The sequence below is a fragment of the Sebastes umbrosus genome, chromosome 14 (genome assembly GCF_015220745.1).
Source record: "Sebastes umbrosus isolate fSebUmb1 chromosome 14, fSebUmb1.pri, whole genome shotgun sequence".
NCBI lineage: Eukaryota > Metazoa > Chordata > Actinopteri > Perciformes > Sebastidae > Sebastes > Sebastes umbrosus.
In genome coordinates this window covers 24,182,703-24,204,228 of record NC_051282.1, presented here as the reverse complement: position 1 = coordinate 24,204,228, position 21,526 = coordinate 24,182,703, and the positions used below count along the sequence as shown (strand labels likewise).

Below are 21,526 nucleotides of genomic sequence, written 5' to 3'. Positions count from 1 at the left end.
CGCCCCCGCAAACACGCACTCGTCACCCACTTGTTTGTTCAGCAATTTGTCCGTTTACTCAGGCCGTCACTTGATCACAATATTCTCACCCACTCATTCGACATTCACTCTTTGTCTGGCCGCCACTTGTGCCCTCATCTGGTCCCCCGATCTCTGCCACCACTCCTCCACCCACTTCTACTTCTCACCCATTGTTCCCACTCGCACACTTTCTCTCTCCGTCTCTCGCCATATCTGTCACATCCAGCCCTGTCCCTTCCCTTCATTAACCCCCGGTATGACACAGCCCCGTCACCTCACCTCACTGTTCATCCCCCATAACTCTACTCCGGCTAACACTGCCGTCTCCCTCTCTTTATAGATTGCCTCCACCCATTCCAATAAAAGATTTAAGAGCTCCTTTAAGTGCTAATCAGGTTGTCATCCGTGCAGCCAAAATCAGAGGCTTGATAAATAAAGGCTTGTCTCTGTTGGCTAGCGGCTCACTGTGTTTAAATAGGTGACACCGGAGTGCATTCTGAGCACACCGGATCGATGCCAGAACCCCTGGGGTCCCCTGAAACGGTGAACAGAGACAAAGCTTAGCGCTCGATAATAATGCAGGCATAGGCAGCTTGCTCCCTATTTTCAGAGGAGCTCTCCCCGGGCTTGTCCTACACTCCCCTCTCTCTCTTTCTCTCATCACGACAGGCCTTTTCAGCTCGCCAGTTGGCCGAATTGCATAAACATAGAGACTCAAAACCTTTATTTTCGTACATTACACAGAAGGTTAAGCTGTTGCGCTGAGAGAAGTGCATTAAAAAAAAAACACACAACACACAACAAGCACTCCTATCTTCAATCCCCCAACCAGCACACTCTCTGCTGTCCAATCATCCCATCACATCCCACTACGGCCAATTTACCGCCCCTCCACAGTCAAGCTGTTCGCCATCACTCGAAATAGCATATCAGCCATCGCCCGCCACGCCATGTCACCAAAACGTCCAATATATTCAAGCCCGACGTGTGCTATCACTGACCCATGCCAAGACGGCACTACAACGTGATGCTCCTCATTAGGCCCCTACCTCATCTCACCTTGCGTCCACTTACATTCCCTCCCATGAGAGCTCCGCACCCCGCGACGGCAATATAAAGTTCCACCTCTCCCTCGGTGGCTCTTTCCCCCCACTTTGATTTTCTGTCCATCAAGGGGGCGTGGATTAGCGGTCTCTTGTTTATCTGCTCGTCAGTTTTATCTATCTATCACTAAGCCATCCGCCGTGCTGCAGCGGCCTCAGCACTGCATTAATCCCCTATCAGCCAGCCAGCCATCCATCACCCCGTTGTCTATCACGTCAGATCCATCATCCGCCCATCTGTCTCGCACTGCCCGTGCTCGGAGATGATCTCCTCGGAAAGCCCCACCGGCGAGTCACAGTGGGTGGAGGGGGGACGGCGTGGCGGGAGGAAATTAGAGGGAAATGTAAAAAAATAAAAAAATAAAAGACAGGGGTGAGGGAGAGAAGATTATACCCTGCCCTTCCTTCCCTCTCTCTGCATCCCGCTGAAAGCGTTCTCCTCGTGTCACTACATGCTTATTAACTGTTGTGTTTGTTTCCTTGTAATTTGTTTGTTTTCCTCGCCTGCTAATTCTAGCCAGTGGGAGAAGTGCCAGTAGAGGGAAAGATAGCTGCAGGGGACGGGGGGTCATAAATCCCATAAAACCCCGATGTAGTGAGAAACCCTGGCCCCTCCTTCTCCGGCACGTCGGAGCAAGGAAAGGATATTGTCTAAAGCCTCCAGCTTTAAAACAGCTCAATATCTGGGTTCATCAGGGGTCATTTGTATTTCCATCCATATCTGCTACCATCGGGAGGTGAGTGAGGGGGGCACGCGGGCAGGAGAGGAGGTGAGTGTAGGGCAAATGTTAGCACACTCGCGGAGGAAGGGGAGTCCACACCGGTGCATGTAAGTGCAGCGTGCAGGGGCAAGAGAGTGTAAACACTAGGCACATATTAGGAGAAGCGGTGAGCACATAGATATTTAGGTCTGCAAATGGTAGGTGAGCAAACAGGTACGCACGTGGGCTGTAGCACCGTAATTATTTAGACTGGTTGACAAATAGAGTCTGTGAGGGCAGAATAAATTGTTTGGAGGGTAACAGAAAGAGCACAGAAAAAGAGGTTAATGTAGACTGTTAGTACGGAGGAAAAAACAAGCCGGATTATGGAGAGAGGATACTTAATATGCAGTCTTTGCAGTAGTAGATCTGTGTGAAACAGTTTGAACACACACTAACCAACCACAATAACCTGCACCTCAAGGCGATTGTACGATTATGATTCGCCGTAACTCGATTTGCTCGGTGGACGTTGTTTACATGATTTGTTTGATGCGAAGTAGCCGAGCCGAAAAACATCTTTTTTAGCACCACAAGGAGAAACTGAGTGTGTCCATGTTTTATTGTGATGATGAATTTACAGAACCCCGTAACACAGGCGCCGTCGCTCGCAGAGTTAGTTGGAACATGAAAGCCCCAAATTTTCCCTTTGTTTCCCTTTGTTTTACACCGCTAGCCATGCCGCTGTGTGCTTTGCACAGAATCAAAACACATGAAGAAATCAGAACGGAGGTGTACGCCAGCTAAAGATTGATTTCAGGGGTCAGGCAATTGAGTTATCCTTTCTTCAATCCTGGATTTAATTCAACTAAGGTAATCCAGTTAACATGTTTACATGACAGCTGCAATCATTAGAGTACTGCCCTAATCTGGTTATAATGAAGTTACTGGCATTCATGTAACCTCTCTGAGTGTAAAGTAGTTGTTGTAGTGTAAAAAAAAAAAAGGTGAAAATGCCGCATAGTGCTGAAGGTTAATGTTTCCTTGTGTGTCTCTAAAGGCAGGTAAGGAATTTCAGGCATCCACGATCGACACATTATGCTGTCAAGCAATGTTACACGGCTGCTGTTGACAATACAAAACACAATGAAATACAGTCAATGGTATTTCTTATAAAAATGGAAGTACTTCCCTATCCAAGGATTGTTCCTTGAGTATCTTCATTTGTTCATCTTATTTACGATATACACAGCAGAAATGCCAGTAGAATAGAGTGCTGCCCTTTGCATTTATTTGAACTCGTATGGTAATTATGACCTAAGCTGTGGTCCATGTCATATGATTAAATAAACACATGGAGTAGGAGTTAAAATCTCTGCTGTATTTCATTACATGGCTGAGCTTACCCTCCAGTAACAAGCTACCGCTGCTCCCGCTGGATCTACAATAGCTTTCAGGATCAACAATAATATATACAATAGCACACAGTAGTAGGATGCTACTGCAGACTACTAGACTTACATGCCAAGCCTCTGAAAGTCATCATTTTCTTTGCTGATGATCTCTCCCTGTGTACTTTAAAAGGATAGTTTGGGTGGTTTGAAGTGGGGTTGTATGAGGTACTTATCCATAGTCAGTGTATTACCTACAGTAGATGAAGGTCGGTACGCCCCCAGTTTGGAGAAACAGACAATAGTTACCACACAGAAGCAAGGCAATGTACTTCTGTTGACGGGGGCAGCAGCAAAACGTATAAAAAAATCAATGACAGTTTAAGTGTACGCTATATTTAGAATAATTTCACCACTTTACCTTGCCATCAGATGGCCATTTTCAACAGGGAACTGAAGCTGTTGTATCCATCTATGCTCTCGTCAAAGCAACCAGACTCCATTGAAAAAAACTGTAATTTTACCTTGCAGAAAACAGGTGTTGCTGGTCTGCTGCTGCCGCGATCGATTAGTTTGTCTGTGACTTTGGTGAATCCAAACTAACCAAAGTCCCACAATAACACAAACAAACTAACCGATCGAGGCAGCGGTAGACCAGCAACACCCGTGTTCTGCGAGGTAAAATTAATAAAAGATTTCAATAGAGTCTGGCTGCTTTGGCGAGAGCATAGATAACAGCTTCAGTTCCCTGTCAGAAACATAGACTGTACAGCTGTCTTGTGGCAAGATAAACTGGTAAAATATTCTAAATATAGCGTACACTTAAACTGATATTGATTTTTTTAGATGAGCCTTTCTTTTAGGTGGCTAAAATATGTTTTGCTGCCGGCCCCATCCACAGCACTACATCGCTTTGCTTCCGTGCAGTAACTCCTGTCTGCTTCTCCAAACTGGGGGCGTGCCGACTGTCATCTACTGTAGGTATTACAAGAGTTGTTCCAATAATGATACCAGTATTGGAAATAAGTCAGATACTGCCCAAAATTGGGTATCGGCGAATATGCCGGTCTATGCACCGATCCGATACCAGAAAAAAATTTGTTTAACCGGAAATCAATTCTTCTTCTCCGCTCTAAAACAGTGGCCTTCACTGTGCTGTCGCCCTGAATGTATCATGACTGCCACTGGCAACTACTGTTTTAGAGCAGCGAAGAAGAACTGATTGCAGGTAGTTTGTCACAGCTGTTTAATAATAATTATAACTTAATTTTTTCATCACGCTGGTATCGGATCAGTACTCGGTATCAGCCGATACAGCAAGTTCAGAGGAAAAATAGTATTGGAACATCTCTAGGTAATACACTGACTATGGAAAAGTACCTCATACAACCCCACAACACCCGAACTATCCCTTTAAATATCCTTGTAGGATTACAGCCAGGACTGCACAATGTCCTGTGAATAGAACTAGCTCCGTGTTTGCGTGCAGCCAAATGACAGCTGAGATTCTCCTCTGTGTAATATCAACATCGGTGGTCCTCCAGTACACATGGAGTAGGGGGAAAGAGATGTGTGAAGCTTGTGTTTTTATCCATAATGAGCCTAAACAAACATCTTCAAACAAATGTTCTTCTTCCACATGCAGCCGAATCAGATGAGACAGCTGTCAGAAAGCATCCATATCCATCCTGAGTTAGCTCTAATTGGAGAACTACTCTCCCTCCTCTGGCCCCGTTTGACAGATACTGCTCAATCACCACACCGGAGCCGAACACTGCTCCAGCCCTACAATATATATATACAGTATATATATATACGGTCTGCAATTACAGCACTGCTGTTACACAATGATATCTGGCACAATGCAAACATGCAAGCGTTTAAGTGTGTGTTCACATGTGCATTAATGCTGAACGAGCATGTGCTGAGGCTGCATGCGATGTGTCATTTTATAACATACAGCAGCCCGCGTGCTTTTGCCTGGAGAGAAAATGAAAAGGGTATAAATTGTAAATGCTGCTTTTCCAATACAAGGGTGAAACCTGCAGTCCATAACAGATGCAATTACCAGTTCCGCAAATATACTGCGAGAGAGAGAGAGAGAGAGAGACACACAAACACCGCCTCATAAACACATACCTACATTATTTCGTACACACTGAATTAATCAGCTCTAAGACAAATAGCTGAATAAATACTGTGGATAACCAGATCAATATTGTACACTCAATTCATCTGAGTTCACAGAGATGTCAAATTCTGCATAGTTCCATGGCGCACTGATTAAACTGGCACCACATTAATTCAGTAAATCAATAAAACCAATCTTTCAAATAAATCAAGTCGCATGGACGGCTTGAGCCAATTGGAGGGCAGGAACACATTAAAATTCCCTCGCTACGACTGCGTATCTGTGTCGTGCAGGCAGCACACTGATTTGCTGTGTGGATTCCACAATTTGTGGAATGAAAATGATTAATCCATGAAACAATAACAAGGGTGCCAAGAAGGCACATGGTAATTCTATAATGATCAAAGACTCAATTAAATCCTTTTCCATTCTGTTCCCTAAATGCTTCGTGTCTGTGGCTGCACAGCAAATGTGTGTGAGAGTGTGTGTGTGTGCCTTTGGTGGTCAGTTTATGTTGTGTGTGTTTCTTTTTTCTGTTTTCTTGGAGGTGACCAGAGGCTAAGCTGTGGTCTGGCAAGTGTCTTTTGTGGTCAGATGACGTATGACGTGTGGTTCATGTTCATACTCTAATAGCACCACAGGATAGTGCGATAGTAATCTGTATTGGATTATAAACGCATTTATATCCTGTCAAAACAAGCCTGTGTGTTTTATTGGAAATATGTCCATCACCATCCACTATTTAGCTTTTTTTTTTCATAAAACATTACCCGTTTTTTGTTTCAAATGAAAGCAGCAAAGCATTCAGCTGCTGCACTGCACTGTAGTTTTTTTTAAACGAGCGAATAAAAAAACCTCACATAACCAGGGAGGATATGCTGAGCGTGCATGGACATTTTTAGCAGAGTCTTACTTCACAGTGATACTGTTAAATCCACACCTGCATGCTAGTTGTTGACCACTGTGCAGCTTCACTGGAAAACACGGGGCTCCAGCCCCTTAATGGCGTGGGCTTCAACCACTTTATTTACCTTATATTAAGTAGTAGACAACAAAAAAATTGTTCTGCCAACTTGTTTTCTCAATATTATTGGAAGGTAGGTCATAGACGATGTGCCTGATAATGATATTCAAGAACATACGGACAAAATGCCTATATGATGTAACCTGTGGTAAAACACCACAACAGTGGGTGCCATGCTATTGATTCTACATTGTAACATGTAAAGTAGCAGGCTGCTCTCATAAACCGTTCGTAGCTTTACGAAAAAGTAATGCACTGTATTCATATTTATCCCACAAGATGAATTCATATGTAATCCACGTAATTGTGAACCAGGAAGTATAAAGAGCGTCAGACGTCGAGTAGGAAGGAGGTCGGGGTGGATGGGTGGATCAAAACAACATCCCAGGAGACCGGTGTTTGTACCACGTGTGAATCCAGAAGTCAACGTTCATTTATTTGTCACGTAACTTCCGTACTTAAGTTATGCCACTTCCAGAGTTATTCACAATCTTTCCTAAACTTAACTAAGTCGTTTTTGTTGTCATGCAACTTCTGTACTTAATTTACACCACTTTCTTTGTTATTTTAACCCAAGCCACGATCTTTTCCTAAACCTAACTTAGTAGTTTTGTTGCCTAAACCTAACCAAGTCGATCTTTTCCCAAACCTAACTAAGCAATTTTGTTGCCTAAACCTAACCAAGTCGATCTTTTCCTAAACCTAAGTAGTCTTATTTTGAAAAGATGGGAGCGGAATTTGACATGTGCGTCACATGTTGCTGGACATTTGTAGGAAAAAATACGAAAATGAGGAATAACTTTTTGTAAGAAATCATAAGAGCTGTTCTCTGAGTAAAGTAGTAAAGAGTCTTGAAAATGGGCAAAATATCTGAATTTCTGAATCACCAGTTAGTGGTGTTTATAAACCACTAACTTGATTTCCCCAACCAAATATTGAGGATTTTAACCATCGTTATCTGATTGCAAACCTAAATGTACCTGTGTACTGTGTAATGAACCTCTGACGCCGCTGTGTGTCCACCGATTGACTTGGCCCATTTACAGCGTGAACGCATATAAGACCAAGTGTTGTAGTGGATTTATTCAAAAAGCAGGTAAAAGGTTAATACGCTGTTGCGCTCATTGACTTTTCCGCACAGTGTCAGAGAGGTGAAGCTATGATACCACAAGTGTGGGTAGTATTTTCCTGTGGTTTGTGTCCATATGTGCAGAGGAGCAGAGGGCATGAGGATTGGAGAGCAGCGGCACAGGGCAGTCTCAGGTGAGACGTGCATAGTCCCAACATAATTATAATCCTTAATTAATCCACTCCGGATGCACGCCCTCTCTCTCTCTCTCTCTCTCTCTCTCTCTCTCTCTCTCTCTCTCCTGAAGTTCATTGCTCTGGGTGTTTATGGACTTTTTCCATCATGGTGCACCTCCCCCCCCTTTCTGTCTCATCTGGCATCTGCCTATACTGTATGTATTATGCTCTAGGTGTTTTTGCAGCTGTTTATGAATATACGTGCCCTCTCACACCTCTGTGTAGGAGCTTCATCTCCCTCACCCTCCTCCCCCTCCCCTTCCTCCTCTCTCTTCTGTCTACCTGCTTCCCTCCAACTCCCATATTGGCAGATGGGCAAACAAGCAGCTTTCTTTGGCCCCGTGTTGTTTTCTTGGTGCTGCCTCTGCTCACGACGTACAGCACACTCACACAGAGGCGCACAAACACAAACATGCTCACACCGGTCCAACACCAGATACTCCGAGGGGAGTCCCGCTGACACAAATACAAACCCACTGGAGCCGTCCTCTGTGGAGTGACTCAGGTGAGTCTCAGGTGAACGTCACTGCTTGTAAGATGCCAGACAAGCAGACACACACACACACACACACACACACACACACAGATGGAGCTCCTGTTTATATACACGTCTCTCCCAATTCTGCCGCCTGAGCGAGTGCGCTGATAGCTTAGACGAGTAGCTCCTGTATTAGTCATCGACTGTGAGGGGTCAGTGGCAGAAAGCGAGGAGTGGATCGTGTAAATGGAGGTGTAATGAAGGAACATTGGAGTCCTGTAGCAGCCGATGAAAGGCTTGTGCATGGCACTAAGCTGGAGCTAATGAGGACAAAGGTGTCAGTATTGACGCTGGTATAAGTGAGAGCGCCAGGTGTGAGGACGGACGGACGGCGACGAAGACTACTACTCCTGCCATTACCGCTCAGTCTCCCGCTCTGCCCGTTCAGGCCGAGCCAATTAGAGGGGCTCATCCGCCACTCCGGCCTGCACCCTCCGTCAGGCTATCAGAAAAACATAAGGATTGATTGGACAAGCTATTAGGTCAATTGATCCCTGTTTCCTTTCATCTGTGCGCTCCTCCTTTTTCAGACCGGCAGATTGGACGTGGAAAGCTACTCCAATTACCTGACGACAAGGGTTTAACTAAGATAGCTCTTGGATGGATCTTCTCTCAATCCTTCTTCTTTCTTTTTAAGTCTCTCCCTTCCACTCTTCACTGATTTTAGTTTTTGTGTAAATTTTTCACACAAATTGCATCAAAAGATATCATAATCCTGCAGAAATAAAGTTGTTCTTCTTTGCTAGCAAGTTCTGAACATTAGGCTGAATCGTTATATCGAGTGATCAACGATCTAGGGCTGACCCGAATGCTTCGACCGTTGCCATGGTAATCGACGTCCAAATCAGTATTCGAATGCTTCATTTTTTGCTTTATTTAAATATATAAGTATGTAATATTAATGTATAAATCCACAAATAACCCATGAAATAAGGAATAATTCCACAACATTATTGATTATTCATATTCAACATTCATTATTATTAGTTATTCTCAGACGGATATCGCTGTTTGTTGTGTGTAGAGGTGCATGTGTGTACAGTAAGGCCAACATTATAAATAAGAGCTTGTTCTTAATTGATTTGACTGGTTGGATAAAGGTTAGATAAAAATAAAAAAAATAAAATAATGCGACAGTCCCGAAGCTTCGAATACTTTGGAATATTTCTCACCGAGGCTTCGGAGGCCAAAAAATGGTATTCGATCCAATGTCATCGATGCAAAGCGAAAATATCGATACACATCATCATCTTTATTTTGAAATTCCCACATTATATTTGTTATATATTTTTTTTATTAAAAAGAATAGTTTTTCATTTAATGTCTGGAAGTGCCCAGTAATAAAATTGTCAAATCATATTTAAGTTGCAGTTTGTGATGATATAAAGAAATCTGATTGTGTTAAATAGATTGATCACAAATCAAACCAAAGTCTTATCGAGGCAGACTTACTGTTATCAGCAAATATCGTATCATTGTCCAAAGAATCAATATGAAACTTTAGATTTACACCTCTACTGAACATGTTGGCTTCCTGTTTCTGTAATGGCATTCATACATTTCTCTGATTGTAAATGTGCTTTGCTACAGGTGCAGAAGAATCCCTCTCACAGTGTTGAGAGCACCTTTTGCCATTATACAACCTTTGGCAGGAACTTCCGTAGCTGATTTCCTAAAATGGCAGACGACAAGCAGAGTAAGATTATATTGATTTGTGATCATTATTTCCAAGTGCCTTCGATATTGTATCTTGGCACCGGGCCTTTAAAACCCTATTAAATACATGTTAAGAAATGAAAACCGACAAACACGGAGTGAGCTGATAACCGGTATTTGAAGTTGCTTTTGACAACATGAATAGGGAAATCAGGCGAGCTCATAAAGGGCAATCAAAGCCGACCATTACAAAACAGCGGTTAGAATTTGGTCGTCAAAACGGCAGTGACTCACTATTTAAACGCCAATTCAGAGTCCCCCTTCCCTCCTGACGAATCTGTGTAAAACCGAATGAATTGCTGGTGAGGCTGATTGGTCACATTGATTGAGCATCAGTGAGTCTTTTCACTGCTGTACACCAAGTCGTCTCTCAGTCGATAGACACAACCCAAATACACCAGGCACTCAATCCAATGTGTTGCTACATGGGCCCATCCAGCTAATTTAACACCCACTCAATTTATGAAAAAGAGTCCTCATCGATTTTCTCTGTTCATGTGCTCTTGTTGCTCCGGCTCATTTTCGCCACGCCGGCGCCTACACGTGCTCGAGCCTGGCAGCAATTGAATTGAATTAGCGTGTGGTAGGGTTCCTATAAGATTGGCATCTCAAAGCCCACACCTTCAGTGTTTCTGTAAAGACCATAGAGCCTGCAGTTACAGACCGGCTACATTCACAGAGAACGCCACAGCACAAAGGCCACAAGCTTCAAAATGGACGCACGCTGCCCCTTCGCCTTTGCACCTCGGCACCAGCAGCAAAGATAATTTCTGCTTGGTTCCCCCTTCTTGCTATTGTACTCTGCACTCTATTCTATTCCTCGCCTTATCCCCCTCTTTCCAATCCATTATTGCGCGTTCATGCTCCCAAAATGTAATCTACCATTTAAGTGGAAAACAGCCAACACATTACGAAAAGCCTTAGAAAACATAATAGGGTATTTTTGATTGCAATAATTAGTCCAACAACAGCTGTTTAAAACCATTTCCAGTGTGTTTTGTCGTCGGTGGTAAAACACTGAACCACAATAGCCGTCATTATAATCATAATGGCTTTCCTGTCAAGACAAGCCTTATCAGGCTGGTGACAACCACAGAGCTGCCACCGGCAGGTAAACAGTGCTGCCTACGAAGGGAAGCAGCGAGGAAAAGCTACCTGGCACTACACGACAAACTGTTTCTAGGTCAGTCCAGTGAGAAACGTCCCTACAGAGACATAGCATTTTGACATAACTGTAAAGGGCATACAGTAAATGATGCATGCATCTTAAGGCTGTGTATATATAGTGCTACAGGAATGAGTCCTAAAACCCAGAGGTGAGTTGGCAATTTAGCACTTTTGGTTCCCTCGACCTGGAAGTCAATGGGTTTTTAGTTAGATGTCTGAAATAAGGTCTGTGGTTAACACAAGCTGAAGAGATTTTAACGTTTTGTTCTACGACATAAAATACGTCAATAAATATCCCACTAGTGAATTTTGAAGCTTTTATCACTTTAAAAAGGCGGCTAAATGAGACTACTAAACGTCATCACGCCGACTCGTCCACTTTCACAGCCTCATGCGCTCATGCGACCTTCGACATTTTCTTACACAGCTAATGTATCCTAACCCCATCAATCACTGGAAACCTCCACCCTGATGATTGAATATGTGGAAGAGAACTCACTGGTCACCCTCTAAAATGAAACTACAATAGACAATTTAAATCTCCAACCAATTCTGACAATAGTATCAACCAATAGGTATCCGTTTTGTTGCAAATGTCAGCAAATTTGCAATGATGTGATGGTGCGGCAAATGTTGTGGTAAAGGTCGCAGCTAGTAGCCCAGCTATCAACATGATTTTGAGTGCAATGTCAAAATGACATTTTGAAAAGAAAAAAAAAAATTGATACCTAGATACAATTCAATCTAACAAAGGGTTGTTTTGAACGGATTATATTTGCAAGTAATCTTTAGAATTCATACGATAAATCAATATGATTATTCAGAATAAATTCCCCTCTACTGTACAATGGACCATAAGAAGCCGGGGAACGGCAGACTAGCTAGTTGTAATCGGATATCATATCTGGGAGCCTTTAATCATCAAAAGACAACGATGAGATTAAGTTTACCATCAGAATATATACAGTGCTGCCGTACAAGCGTAGAAGTCATCCGTTCTGTTCTGGCACCAAAGATTCTCCATTCATTGAACCAGCGTACAGTGGCAGCGTGTGTACAGTATAGGCAAAGTAACAGTGTGTGTGTGAGACTACATCAGCAAACATCTGGACATGCTGAATATATGGGGGGTGTACTGTAATTTTAACTTCACATCAAAATCTGAAAATGATTTATCTACTATTAAACACAGACTGACGATCGACGCTGTCGCTGCGAGGTGATGACTGCAAACCTGAATCTATTCGTGCGAGTTTCCTCGTAAGACGAACACAAAGGAAACGCGATGGAGGGGAAAAAATCCAGTGGCTACGTAGTGGATTTTGTGCTGTGTAGCTGTAGCCGAATGTATGCAGGTTTATAGTCATTCGTTGTCCGTTTCTGTATCGTGTGCTAAAATTTAACTGCAGCATGTTTTTCTCTGGATTTTGCATTGTTGCATTGGAATTTAAGAAAAACCTGCACTTGAGTTGACTGAAATGCTGCTTTAACTCCTCCTTTTCTTATCTATAATGGTCTTTTTTTTACGTTTTTATTAAAACTGATCAGGTAAAAAAAAATAGAAAATATAAGTGAATCGTGGATTTGGTGAATTCTTACAGCCGTAGCACAGTATAATCAGCTTCTCTCTGCCTTTTCAATGATGTTATTTGTTCCCCCGAAGCCCATTGCAACTGTAGAATAACGCGCTGCTACTAAAAAAAAAAACCCCGCTCATTTTCATTTCACACCGTCCTATGCGTGAATAAAAGATGCCCGTGTCCTTCACAGGTTAAGGCCGAGTCTCCATTACAGTGTCAAAATCAACAAATCCTTTATTGACATGTAGCATTCAATATGTGCCCCTCGCTGTAATTAATAACCATGCCGCGAGAGTCATTGTGCGATGTTATATCAAAAGCTTTCAGCGTGAATGTTATTCTCACATTATTCTTTGGAGCATCATAGCGTGCGATGCATTTAGCTGTCCTGAGGGTGTGAAACATCATAGGTCATTTTTTGAAATTCATAGCAGTGCTGTATCTTTCTGCTTATTTTTCTATTAACATATTCAGTTAGTCAGCCTTGTCAAAGCGCTATAGGGGGCTGCATACATATTGCATAAAGGAGATGCAAAGGAAACATACGAGTAATCACTTTGCAGACAGAGCTCTGCTATTCTTATTCATAAAAAATAGCTTGTGTGTGTGCGTGCATATGCACTGTATGAAAGGATGAGTGTGTGCATTTGTCGTGTGCACCAAACACATTTTTTTAAACTAAATGCATGTGACGAGTCAGAATAATTCTGTGCAGAGACCGTCAGGCAGGTTGTGTATACAGGAAATCTTCAGCAGAATAATATGGCCGTCGAGTCCTGACCACAGCGTTTCAGAGCCTCCCAAAAAAAACGCTCAATCCCACTGAAATAAATCTAATCACGATTAGTGACTTATTAAAAGTCTGACGATCATTAATGCCATGCTAATGTATGACTATTATTCACCCATTGAAAGGCGAGAATAATTTTTCTGATGGTGATGTGACACGCAGACAAGGGGGAAATAAATCCTTCTGTCTTCCCGGGGAGAGTGTTTGGCAGTAAACCAATTCCAAGTCTGGCTTCTTGAATGCCCAGATAACGCAATCAGACAGTTGCAATATTGCTGTTTTACCACCTGAAGAATTTGAATTTCATTCAGCCCCTTCAGAATAGTAGACATGCCAATTTTTCCCCAAGAATTGGCAGGACAAACACAATGCACCCCGGTGAAATGAGGAAAAAGGCTTACCAGCAGAAAAAAATAACTGTTTTTCAGGCTCTTTCATGTGTGCCTCCTCGGGTTCAGTTTTATCATAATAACACACCAAGAAGAAGAAAAGGTTTAATTTCTTCCACAACGCAGGCTGACTTTTTATTAGATGTTTTATTATTAAATTGGGAATTAGTTCAGAATAGTAACAATATGAAAGCGCCTCAGTTTTCATGAGCATGACGGGGTCACATTTGATCAAATTTGGATTACTTGGGAGGATTTTTTCTTGCCTGTTGTTTTACGCTGATGCATTTATTATTGAAGACATGACCAGGATGGCTATTTCCATATACGTCCTCTAATTGGGATTTCACATAAATCATCTTGTTAGGGGACCACATTCCTCAAAGAGAGCAGCTGGCCTATAGGTGATGACTTGATGGGATTAATGGTGTAGTCTGGGACATGGGGGATTGGGCAGAGGAGTTCACTTTAAGGCAGCACACTTCGCTCTGATGCATTTCTCTTCTTCTAATAGTCAATGAGGTGCTTCATTTCTTTCTCTCTTTTTGGAAGGAGCTCCAGTGAGAGGGGTGTTTGCTAAAAAATCACACATGAAGCCAACATCCCAGGACATGTTGGCTACTTTTTCCTTATTTTTTTTTCTGGTGAACAAGGAAAGAATTAGTTCACCACTTGGGTTTTTTTCCAGTGTCACTTGATTTGCCAAATTTCTTCCACTTTGCTTTTTTGGAAAACTAGAGGCTATTTGTCCCCCCTTCTACCCAGACTGTATATTAATCAAAAATGCCCAAATCTTTTTAGTGTGCAGGCCACGGTGCAATGCATAAAGGCCCACAAACAGGAGTCCTTGCTCTCAAATTGAAAGCATCCAGCACAGCATTTAACATATGAAGCTGTTGACGCACAAACTCCTTATATCTGTCAAAAGGATCAGATATTAATAAATAAATCAGCTTACACGCCTGAACACCTCACACAGCCTGATCCTGGGAGCCTGTGGTGGTGCACATTACACGCTATTATTGTCGCACTGGTGTCATATTAAGAACACATATATATAAAAAATAAATATGTATATATATATAAGATGAAAACTGCTGCTTGGCTCCTACCTTGATTCCTCCCAATCTCCTTGGTTGCTCAGTGTGTCTCATTCATTCTTGCCTCCTCACTTCTCCTCCTCCTCCTCTCCTCCTCTCTGGTTATCACTCGTTTTCTCCTCTCTGGTCCCGTCTTCGTGCGGATGCATAAGAATTAAAAATTAATAGCCTGCTATCTTAAAGACAAACCGACGAGAAAAAAAAAATCCACCCGATTTAAAAAAAAACAAAAAAACAATGTGATAAAAAGGCAGAGAGAGACAGTGATGGAGAGAAATCCTCACGGACAGAGCAGATTCTCACGAAAATGCGCCCGTGTGGGCATCAAAATAAATAACAGCGACGACATCATTGTCCTGCTGAACAACTGCGATAACATGCGACAACGTTAAGCTGTGAATGTCAAAGCTGGAGAGGTTGAATATGAAGCTCAAGTTGTGTAGTCGTCCGTCGGTGAGCGAATGTGCCACCGTTTGCAAAACCGTCTGCGTAACACAAATCTTCTTGGATGATTCTCTGCTGTGTATGTGCGTCCTTTTCTCAAACTCTTCACCTTCATGTGATGTAGTCTCACTCACAAAATCAAAAGCAGCTCTAAATCACCCGTTGGAAGTGGGATAGTGTGCACAGGCCATCTGCGGGTATCTGTTGTGCGTCCTGACGCACCGAGCGGATCACTCGTCTCTAGTCTCCCAGGCAGCGCGCAGCTCTCTCATCAGGACCATTCACATTCACACGCTACATCTCGACCACTGCAGTTCTGCATCAGGCCTATTACAACCTATAGCGCATTCATCATCGCCCTTTCACGCACAGTTTGGTGGCCTAAAACACAGTTTGAAGACAGTTTTTATAACCAACCCAGATTTAGAGCAGGAAATAATGTCCCACTTTCTGCCCGCCCACTACAGTTACATTGCTCCCCCTGTGTAACACTACACTGTTCAGAATTTCCCAGTAAAATAACAGTAAAGAACTGGCAGCAGGGTTGCCTTTATGTTACTGTAAAATGAACATTATTATACTGTCGCTGAAATTTACAGCTTTGTACTGTTAATGAAAAATACAGTTTGAACTTTATTAATTTCACAGTATTTTACAGTTAATTTACTGTTTAAAGATACATTATATAGCTGTTTTTCACCTTTCTTTTACATTATCTTACTGATTTGATTTAATGCACTATTTAGGTTGTATTTTTTACATACATTTTAATAAACATTGTTTGTTTGCCTAAATGAACAGACTTAGCAGGTTACAGACATAGGAATAGTCACACTAAATACAATTAAAGGCTCTTGTTAGGAAAAAGACTATAATAGACTTGTTGACACTTTTCCCAAAATGTGTGTCTCTAGCTACAAGTACAGAATGCAACCATAACAACATGTGAGTGAAGAACAATAAAGCTAATTCACTGATTTTACAATCATGTACAATGTACAAGCCTCACATGTGCAGATCAGGTCCCAGAATTAAAACAATACTGCATGAAACTGTTACTGATGATACTTTGGACAGTTGATCAGCAGTAAAGTGATGTTTTTTAAGAATGCATTATAGTTCAGTTAAAAAACGGCCTATGAACGATGTATTAACAGTAAAGCACTGTTTTTAGCAATAACAGGTTAATACTGTTGAAATCCTGCTGTAAATTAACAGCACTTGTTTAAAGTGTAGCACTTTCTTTCTTTCTTTCTTTCTTTCTTTCTTTCTTTCTTTCTTTCTTTTTAGTTTCCTAACTCAGACATCCTTGAACTAGTCATCTGTGGTTTCCCTGCAAAAAGAGTTTAAATTCACGGGTGTAATTCTCCAGAAGTACCGGCCCCCCACTGTTATATCCCAACTCACTGTGACACATACAGTATATTACTCTATAACTCTTCTCAGATGTAGTTTCTTAAGATATATTTTTTAAATCAAAATACAGCCAGCGCTCTAACGCAACTACAGGGCTGCAACTCACGATTATTGTCATTGTCGATTATTTTCTTGATTAGTTGTTTGGTCTATAAAATGTCAGAAAATTGTGAAAAATGTCATTAGTGTTTCCCAAAGCCCAAGATGACGTCCTCAAATGTCTTGTTTAGTTTTCAACTCAGAGATATTCAGTTTACTGTCATAGAGGAGTAAAGAAACCAGAAAATTTTCACATTTAAGAAGCTGGAGTCAGAGAATTTTTTTCTTTAAAAATCAAACCACAGCCGATTAATTCAATAGTTGACAACAATCAATTAATCGTTGCAGATCTAAATGCAGCTATTTACTATGTGTTTCACTGGAAAAAAAAAATCTTCAGGTTTCTGAAAAAGTAGACAACATTTCATGAGACAGAGCCGTGGCCTCATGTTGTATAGCAGTGATTCTCAAAGTGGGGTCCGGGGTCCACCAGGGGATCGTAGCACTCCGCCAGGGGGTCCGATACATTCATTCAGTAAATATTTAAATTTTTAAATCTATGATAGTTCATAGATTACTTTCTAATCTAACACATCTATAATCCTCTTAGAATCTGCAAATATGTTTAATACATGTATAATATCTTTCTTACGCATTTCTCCTGTGTTGTTTTTTCACATAACTAAGACTAGAAGTGTATTGTATGTACAGTATATTAAAAAGATCCAACCATTTTCATACAGTACATGTATACTCAGTGAATTAATAGATAAAGCCATAACGATAATAGCCATGTTTCCATTCACATATTTTTTGTGCACATTTTGAAGGATAGTTATATGGAAACAGCAAACTTCGATAAACCTCCTTAATTGCGGAAAAAAACGTTTTTACGCTCGCTTGAGGAGGTTTTTGCCGCCATCGAAAAAGAGTTGATGAGCTAAATGTGTAATTGAAACGACTTCGCCGAATAAATTCTGATGCAGTCTCATGTTAACTGATCAGCTGTTTCCGCTGTCGGCATCTCAGATATTCCCATAACGTGTGAATGGTCGTCTTTGTCTCTTGACAACTTGAAACATGGCCAATACTAGCTGACATGAAAGAACAATTAAAACTTGTCCAATTCCTGAAGACCTCTCTCCATTTTTCTTTCATAGATGGTTAGGTGGCCAAGCCAACCTGTTTTGTTTCCGTTCGCGACCTCTACTTCTTCTTCTACTCTGTTTACTGTTGGATTACAGCCATGCGTAGCCTACAGCGCCACCTTCTGACCAAACTACGCTTTAGCCTAGTTTATTCGCTCCAAACCAGTTGATGGAAACGTGCCCAATTCCCATTTCTTTTTTTGCAACATTTCAAAAGTTCGCTTAAAATGCGCTTGACAATTGAATGGAAACAAACCGCAACAACTACAACAACTCATCTGTATTATGAGACTAAATCACTTAAGTGCACCATCTTGAATTCATCTCAATGGGCTTTTCATATTGTTTCATTAGTTTTACAGCACTACAGACAATGTGTAATGTCAAAGCACTCATTCTCAGAGGGGATAAAATCCTTCTAAGATAGTTTGCTTTCCTCTGTGTGCACAGGCACAGATGGATTTTTCTAAAGATTATTTTTCTGACGGACGAGGTGCTGACGAATCAAGATGACGGGGCTGAAGGACTGTCATAAATTGGCAGTTCAGGGGCTCTTCGGTATGCTCACAAGAGAGAGCGAAACCGGAGAAATAATCTGAGGAATACAAAGTTAAGAACAAGTTAAAACCCTTAACTGTAACATGGTTTAGCTGCTGTAGAGCACACGCGAGACGCTCTATGAGAGAGTGAGTCAGGGGATGACACACAGCAACAGTTTCAAGTGGAGTTGGAACTCCCAGCATTGGAAGTACATGTTAATCCTGAACTACCAGCATGCACCACTCTAAGTCTGGTTTCTCACTCCCAGTTTTCTCCTGGAGGTATAAATAGAAAACTGGCGAGAAGCCACTTATTCTACTGTATGTTAAAACACAGTGGCAGTGCAGGTTGGTTCTGTACCGCGCAAAGTAATTGACAAATCAATGATTCACTTACTTACAATAGTAATTAGCTATCTTGTCTTCTTTCTCTCATCACTTATCGGACACATCACAGGGTCTATATATGTACTTTATACAAGAATAGCCGGTAACACTTCATTTTTACAAGTCCGCAAATTTCATGGTAATTAGTTGATAATTATCAAGTAACCTATTTGAAATTTATTTTGAATTACTGCCAAATTACCCCAATATTTACCTCAAAATTTATTGAAAATTACTTTATTATAAACATTATTTAATACTTATATTCCGCTATTTCCAATTTCAAATAGGTTACTTTCTAATTATCACCTAATTACCATGAAATTTGTGGACCTGTAAAATGATGCCACATACTAAACCATATTATATGATACACGGTGCTGTAGAGTGCTCACAGGCTACATACTCTATGTCATTTATTTCCACTGCATCATTGATGCTACATGCACATTATATCAGATGTGTCATGTGCGGTATTGGGCTTATCATATACAGTACCGTACTGCATCAACATAATAGCACAGGGGAATGTGTAGCACCGGGAGGAAGTAATATACAGCTATGATAATATTTTATATTAGTAGGTTCAGTGCATTGAGTGCATTCATATATACATACAGTGCATACACACACACTCACACATCCAGAAATATTCAAACATACCCATTGTTACCCTGGCAGTGCAGTACAAGAGTCTAGGCCAGCACTCACATTATAGTAAAGTGGTTAAGATTAGCCTGCCTGTTTTCATATAGAACATCATAATCAGAATAGACTGGTGCGGAGGATTTCTACAACTGTCTACTTCCTAAAGCCTTCCACATTACCTTCTCACTAGCACCCTTATGCTGTATTCACACCAAACATGAGGCGAAAATGTGCTTTGCGCGAGTTTGACCACCGGGATCATTTGTGTTCACCAGCCACGGCCAAAATAACCACTATTGCTGCCTTGTACATGTTATGAAAGTCTCAGATACTTCGGAAAACCAAACGCTGTGGTATATCAGTTCATAACATCACCTGGCGGCGCTCGGTGAATGTCACCGAGCTGTAATCACTATGTTTAACAAGCCACACGCCGCTACAGCGGCATTAGCCCAAGATAAACGGGTTGTGCTGTATGTAACTACATAATGATGCAGATTTGTAAAAAGTCAGAATTTATGCTTTGTCAGGTCTGTCCGCAACACGACAAACAAACAACTTTTAAAATGCTTATTTTCTGAATGGAGTTTGGATCGATCAGTGCCAGGCTATGCAGCTGCTCCATCAACACTCAACATAACATCTCTAGGCATAAATACGGCAGTGAGGTTGTTGATTATACCGTAGACAGTGTGTGGGTTATACACATTCATTTATACACAGAGTTTTGTCCGGTCTCTGTACAAATATTCGTAGAGCTCTGGGTGTCCACAGAGAGCTGCAATATTGTTTTCCTCCATTTCTGATTCAACAACGAGGAGAATATCAACGCTGATAGGCTTTTGTGACACAGAGTCAAGTGAATTTCTCGCAGGAGTTGAAATATTTCAACTGTTGTGGTGCAAACTTGCATCTGTTCGCCTCTTTTCATTGACTTTGCATGTAATCGCGCCACGCGAAAAGTTCACTTCACGTTCAGTGTGAACGCCCCCTTAGTGGCCTGATTTAAAGATGCTATGTGAAAACACTGTAGTTAACGACAGCTCCCTCCTTAATTGTAACTGTTGGTATAGTTGCAGGAAATAGTTTGAGCTGCAAGTATCCTTTTGCTGATAGGGAAATGTCACTTTTATAGTCAGACACGATGTGTGGACCTGACCTAGTTGCACACAATCTGTACTTTTACATCATTGAGAAGGAGAGGATACGTGACAACTAAGGATGCACCGATACCTGATATTTCCTGATAGAAACAGAGCATAGTTTGCAGTAGGGATGTGAATAATTCACCGTTTGAATATATATATATATATATATATATATATATATATAAAGCTGAGCAAGACTCAGAGGAGTATCTTGTCACTTAAAGGAGAATATCTGGCCCACCTTAAGTGAGTCTGAGTCAGAGTTGTCGCTAGCTTCGGGGCTAACCCCCTTCACTTTAATCAGCAGGTGGCGAGCAAGACACAGGAACTTGACTTTGGTCTTGAGGAGTTGTAGTTGCATTTATTCACCGACAGATAAACTGTACACGCGCTGCACTGCCACGTTCACAGCTATAACGTTACCGCTAACTTCGTACTCATCATCACACACTCACTAACGTTACGCAGCTAGTGATAAATGAAGGATTTAACCTGTTTGTGCATTGGTTTATCTGGGCGGCTTGTTAGGCACTTCAACCACTGCACCGCTTGTCGGTTTACGTCATGTTTCCGTAAAGTGGTATCGGGTGTGGTTGCGTTGGAGTAGATTTAAGAGAACGAGTACATGAGCACAGTATTGGACCAGATACCTGACACAGGCATCGGTGCATCCCTATACTGACAACATCATCCCCATTTCTCGTAGGTTCTAGTAGGTCATACGCCCAGGACATGTCGAGTCACGAACCAATGTTTTGCTGATTTATTAATCAAGCCTTCTAACCTACTTCCATTTTTGCA

The 21,526-nt window shown here is 41.6% G+C and overlaps 2 protein-coding genes across 5 annotated transcripts in view; one reads left to right on the top strand and one right to left on the bottom strand.

Annotated features, from left to right (window-relative positions):
• adgrl1a (adhesion G protein-coupled receptor L1a) overlaps positions 1–15,770 on the bottom strand; it is a 121,598-nt gene extending 105,828 nt beyond the window's left edge. Inside the window, exon 1 of the mRNA XM_037792187.1 lies at positions 14,969–15,770. The gene's annotated coding sequence lies outside the window, so the exon portion shown is untranslated. The remainder of the gene's footprint in view (positions 1–14,968) is intronic.
• Positions 1–21,526, top strand: part of LOC119501663 (adhesion G protein-coupled receptor E2-like) — a 213,824-nt gene that overhangs the window by 100,776 nt on the left and 91,522 nt on the right. The window lies entirely within an intron of this gene.